At 33.3% G+C, this 6710-nt stretch overlaps 1 pseudogene; it reads left to right on the top strand.

Annotated features, from left to right (window-relative positions):
* Positions 1–370: 370 nt before the first annotated feature.
* On the top strand, positions 371–4638 carry LOC115242944 (annotated as a pseudogene).
* The last annotated feature ends 2072 nt before the right edge of the window (positions 4639–6710 follow it).

Raw genomic sequence — 6710 nt, 5'->3', positions numbered from 1 at the left:
AAAAAATAACAAGCGCGTAAAACTTATCGTATAGACTAGGACAGCATTACTTTAGCTTGTGTCAAATACAAGCATACGGAATGCAACATACAAAAGAAACGCCTCTCGTCTCAAGTTGCTCGTTTATGATTATCGTAGCATGTCAGCACATAGAAACAGCTTTCTCTATGAAACAAAATAATTCGAATAATAACCAGTGAAAGAAGTTGTTACACGATAATGAATACAATACATGTATTTATTATATTATTTTTGCTCTGATAAGAAATTCTGTCAATCTCTTAAATGTTTATATCGTATGCTATTATTTTATTTTATTTTATTTTATTTTATTTAATAAATATTTTTATCAAGTCTAATAAATATTTTGATGTCCACAGCTTATGCGAAAGAAGATAATGGAGAATATGAGGGAAAATATTTGGGAAAGTTAAATCCCTATCATCATCAAGTTTCTGGTGATGTTTCGGCTGTGGATCAATATACCTTACTGTTGACGTCTTTTAATTATGATGATAATGGAGCTGATACGTTTTTCTGGGCAGGAGCATCGAATAGATCAGGCCCGCAAGGATTATCGTCCCCGATGAGTGGGGCAAGTAAGCTGTATTTTTTTTTCTCTATAAATGTTTAAACAAATTTCGAAATTAAATTCAACTATAAATCACTCAGTTTTCAATTCTAATAATTGCTTGGTTTTCAAAACAAATATATTAGATCGCTATTTCAACCGGGATTAAACACTTATCTTACCCGATACAAAGTCAAGTAAGTATAAATTTTAAGTGTAATGTATTATGTGTGATTTCATGCTAATATTATTTCATATTTAGCACTAATATCTATGTAATATCGTAAAAGCAAGAATAAGTTAGATGCATTTATAAAGCGTATTTTAAACATAAAATATTCAAAGTATTTAATACATTACAACTTGTTCTATTCTTGTTTATAAATTTAGATATTGTATCATTTCGATAACAGGCTTAATTAAATGATGTATTGCCATATTACTAAGATATAATTGTTATCGTTTTGAAATTTTTGTGCCATGATTAAGGTGAGGTGTCAGTTTAGTTACTTAAAATTGTTTTTCAACTTTAGAACACCTTCGGTGATGTGTACGTTCCGGAAGAGTTTGATCCACCCACGCCACAAAAGATATCACAGCTGTCGAAAAGATCTCACAATGTCTCGTCTAAACCCATCGTGATTTTGGATTCAAAAACTATCAGCATACCATAATTTATGTACGATGGGCAAGGTGTGGACACGTATTTCTGGGTCGGTCTTGGTCCGCAACCATCCAGCAAGAGTCACAAAGTACTCGATGAATATAGATAGTAAGAGAGAAATAATAGAGAATGTTATAATTTTTAAAAATCTATTACACTTATTTTTTTGCCACAAATATATTGATATACTCCAAGGATTACATTTTATCAGTGCTTTTTAAAATGTGAAAAGAACATTTTCTTCTACTTTTTAGCATGGATTCTCTTAGAACATACAATAACGAAGACATCATACTAGAACTGCCAGGCAATATGACGATTTTCAACATAAATTGGCTGAGTGTTTTCGATGTAAATACTAAATCGAATTACGGTTCTGCTATTATACCCGATGGACTCAATGTACCGCCGTCGTTGATAAAAATTATCAAGCAAACGTTCTCTCGCAGTCTCTTCCAAATTGCGTTCAGCTGCACAAACGATATCAAGTTGTCTGGGAAATCTTCGGCCCGCAGATTACCATTCAATTGGTAGGTCAAGTCGGTACGTATATTTAACGCAAATTATACATGAGTGTTATTATTTAAAAAAAAGTATGACATATTATTAATATGTGGAAATACGTTTTTTATTTATTTCTTTTCTAGCTGAAGATGAGTATATGGCTTTTGGATTGTCCGGTTCGGAAAACTCTAGTCAAATGGAAGGTTCGGATGCAACCATCGCATATATGGACGATACCCGCTACGGACTATAATATCACAGCAAAGACGCCAGTGCGTGAGCTTGTTTAATGTGATTCTATGAAAAAAAGAAAAACGTATGAAAGATAATACATTAATGAATATCTTAATGATTCTAGTGTAGGAAAGTTCTTGGTCAGTATAAAGACATTTGCAGAGACGAGCTTCTCGACGGTTTGGGTAACAATCAGCTCTTCACCGCGGTGAGAGAGAACGGTATCAACATCATTACGTATAGGCGTACACTTGTTTCATGTGAGTTAAACGAGATCTGGCGCGTTTCTCACACATACAAACACATGTTATATATATATATATATATATAATTTTACTTCGACAGCCAATCCCGGATTATAATGTACTATGACATATAATATAACACATAATGTACTATAACATATAATATAACAAGTAAAAAATAAATCTTATACGATCTATATTTACATAATATTCCTTGCTTGCCTTATGTGTGCTCTTACATCTCTCGTTACAATATTAACATGCATCATGAATGACATATTGAATGTTATAATGATTTATTTTTAGCCCAAGTTCTCTAAGACGGTGAAACCGTATTTAGTACGCGAGTCTTAATTCGCGAGCCGCGCGGCACTTTGCGGTCTCGCGATCTTATCGTCCTTTTATCTCGCTACTGTTCGCATCGGCGGATGATGATTCACGCGTACGTCTAGACGTCGTTATTTGCCGGAAAAGGTAATAGACACGTGAGCCGACAATTTGTCTTCGCGTATCACGCGTTCGCGACGAAGGCCGCTATTCGCGCTATCGCGAATGAGACGTTGCGTCATCGGGCGACCGAGCGGTCGCTCTGTTATGTCATTACGCGTATATATTCTAGTTCCAAGTTACAAATCCCTGTGACACATATGGGTGCCGGCTCACGAGCCTCCAGCCGTTCCCAAAATGTCAATAGCCTACAACCGATTGCCGGGAAGTAGGTATTATACAAGAGTCACTTATAGCACACGTTTGTGCGAATAGCGTTTATATAATTTTACTTCGACAGTCAATCCCGGAGACAAAGAATTCTCTATGGATAAACCAGTATACGTGGTCTGGGCTTTGGACAGACTCGATAAAACTAATAACGAATTGAGCTTTCACGATTTGTATCCGAGAGGCGATGTAGTACTCGAACTAAATCATAAAGAAGCAGAGAATACTTGTATCGACTTTACGGAGACCAGTAACAAACTTTCTCAAAAGTGCGAAGGATCTATAATGTTTCTTTACTTATAATCAAATTGCGATTCTTGATTTTAATCTCGTCTGTTACTTTTTTTTTCAGAGAACCTTGGCAGAAAACCGAAATAATCGACAGAAGCGTTCGAACTTTCAAAGCAACTATCGGACCCTCCGGAGGAAAAAGAGGATATCAGGGAATTACGGATATAAATTTCCTTGATCCATAGCTTAGATTCATAGCTAGATTGTTTTTTGACAATACATCACTTTAAGGATTTTTTTTTTATTTACAGGGAAACCGTCAGTGGGTCTTGCCTGGTACATCGAAGGCGCGTTGATATCTGAATTGTACTTACGTCGCGGATTAACATATAGCTTTCATGTTTATGGCGGGAACAATCCGCACAGCGCAAATCTGTACCATCCTTTAATAATAACCGATGATCCTCACGGAGGATACGACACGCTCAGCGATCTTGCGCAAAGTAAGATCAGAGTGTTGGCTGGAATTGAATTGACTAGAAGGGGTCGACCGCGACCGACCGCGGGTTGGTAGACTTTACATTCACTCTCCATCTTGTACGTTTATGTGAATTTTACGTTTATACGAATTTTATTATTTTTTAGTCGGGCCGCTTTGTTTAAGTAAGCATAAAGGTCGAGATAGAAGACTGGACGATACTTTTCCGTCGTTTAAGAAATTCAATAGGACTCTCATGCAAATCTGCGAACCAGGTAAGAGCTTGTTTCTTTCGAGTAAATCCAATTTATCGAATATAATTACAAATTTTTATCTCACGTCAAGTTTAAACCGACTAAAGCTTTCAAATGCTCTTGTTTTTGTTATCATAAAAAAGATTTTCTTCTTAGGACATGGAGGCACTTTAATATTGAGTCCAAACTCGTCATGGCCCGATCTGGTTTATTATAACTCGTTCACTCATCCAAACATGGGATGGAAGATTCACGTAATCGATTCTTATGCAATGAGTAATGCGATTGCACATAAATTGTCATTATCATTCATTGCAATTACGACTGTGTTCTCTTATCTATTATAACATTAAGTATAATTTATAAAAACATATTGTATTAAATATTTTTTTCAACTTACAGAAAGATTACAGATTGAATCAGGATTCGCAAATTGCACGATTTATGCCAAACTAATGTGTACATCGCGATGTTACAATATAAAAATAATAAATCATCGTGTACTATTTTTCTTGAATTATATTAAGCAACTACTCTTAATAGTTCCTACACAATAAGTTGCATTCATTACAATTTTGTGCGTTTCTGTGCCTCTTGTGAGACATGGGAAATTCGGGATTGTTTATTGGACAGGAATCAGGAAATTCGGACTCCGTCCAAATAAATTCACCAATATTTAACAAACGAAATAGCTGACGTGTAGCTTTTATTGGAAATATATATATATTTGTTTGTTGGTATTTTTTCGTACAAGTCTTATTTCGTTCCTCATTCTTGAGACAGCTTTACACTTATCGCGGTTTCAAGTAACTTCGCGTGCGCATGACTGATACTTCGCTGGTTTGATATGAGAGTCACTATTACGACTGCCCGCCGCCCGTTAGCGGTGAATGGTTTTATAATCTCCCCATCGATTAATTTTTCGGAGGGAATCGCCTGGCAACATGATCATATATGATCATGTCACTCGGTTTGCGATAGTGTAATCCAAGTGCAAGCGAAGAAGGTTCAAAGTCAAACTTCTTTGCTTGCATTTCTGGAATTTCTTCGCTCAAACTTTCGCTATTGCTTAGCTTCCGCGCGTGGCTTACTGCGTCAGCGCTTCAACGCTCGTAGCGTTATGCCGTCTTCCTCGGTTTAGACTTATGAATTGGAAGGCGTATATCTTAATCGAAAGTAATAATAATATGAAATGATAATAATATATAATTATAATAACTTATGTATAATCTTTTTGAGATATATAACACGTAATTTATTAACAAAATAATGAGATCAATTTTATTCTATTATACTATAAAAAAAATGTTAGTTTCTCTCTTCTAAAACAAGCAGATAAAATATATATTATATTATATGATGATTTAGAATGTATCATTATCGTTTTTATATGTGAGTAAGAGATATCATCAGAGAAATCAGTCTTAACATTGAACTATTGTTTCAGAAGAGTAAACAACTGTTCCAAAATTTGTTGTTTTTTCAATCCATATTTAAATTGTAGCAATTTGTACCTGACACAAAAATACTTTAGTTGTCGAAGAATATGGTAGGTATAATATTATTGCGTCAAATCGCAACCAAATATCCTGACAAATTAACATATCAATTATTTAATACATCAATCATTTAAACACATTAATTTGTAATATTCGGTTCGGTAACAACGTTTGTAGCTTGCACGACCGACAAAAATAACGTAGAGTTATTCTGTTTTCTGTACACGATTCGTATCGACAGTTATCGTAAGCTACGATACTTTTGATTATAGGCATGATGTAAGAATATGTCTTATCAAATAACATTGATTGACTATAGATGTGAGGCAATAAAATTTTTGAATTTGTGACGAAGTGACGATGATTTTGGTTTTAATTATGAAAAAATTATGATTAAAAATAGATTTTCAAAGGAAATGTGTATTAATTTAATAAAAATGTAATTTAATAAAATAAATTCTGAATATTATTTTGTCAACTGCTTCACGGTATCACTATTTTCTCCAAAATAAAAATTAAGTAAAATTGATGTAGTTTCATGTGGCATTTTTAACATCGAGGGAATCATGTCACTTCATCACATCATCATCCTATCAGTGAAAAAAAAATTAAATTATAATGAGAAAAAGGAGGGTAATATCATAAAACATTAATGAACGTTTTATAACAAATATATGTTTCTTGTGTAAATATTTGAATCTTTATACAACTTTCTTTTATTTATTTTTCGATTAAACGCAAGACTCTCCAATTCAGCAACACTTTGCACATTTCTGTACTTGTCTTATAAAATCTGACATTGAACAATATTTATAAAGTTTTTTATTTACGATTCAATGTTATTAAAAGAAGAAGTGTGACCTTATTTTATATAATAAACACAAAAATTAAATTAAGCTTTATCTATCTTAATACACACATCCAAATAAAAGAAAATAAGAAAAATCAAATAAGTATTTGTATATAAAAGCAATATAAATATTTCTATACAGAATATTTTTATCATATTATAATATTTGTAATTTTTGCATAAAAATGTTTGAAGTATTCGCATATATATCCTAAACCTTCTATTGTAACATAAACTATTTATTATGCATCATTTCGTTAATTATAGCGACGTCACATGGATAATATCTTGCTAGCATATCATTCGGTACATAATAAAAACGTTCGCAGAAAAATATTTTAGAAAAATATCGTCCTATCTCGTCATGATCGATTAATGGTAGAAATGGTGAAGAAAATATCGATACGTTCTCTGAAATAAAGAGAAAATGTAATATTTTACTATGCTACAAATGAGAGAGATT

The sequence above is a fragment of the Formica exsecta genome, unplaced genomic scaffold (genome assembly GCF_003651465.1).
Source record: "Formica exsecta isolate Colony F162 unplaced genomic scaffold, ASM365146v1 scaffold66, whole genome shotgun sequence".
Classification (NCBI taxonomy): domain Eukaryota; kingdom Metazoa; phylum Arthropoda; class Insecta; order Hymenoptera; family Formicidae; genus Formica; species Formica exsecta.
The sequence above is the reverse complement of the archived record's forward strand: the minus strand, read 5'-3'. Positions and strand labels throughout refer to the sequence as shown.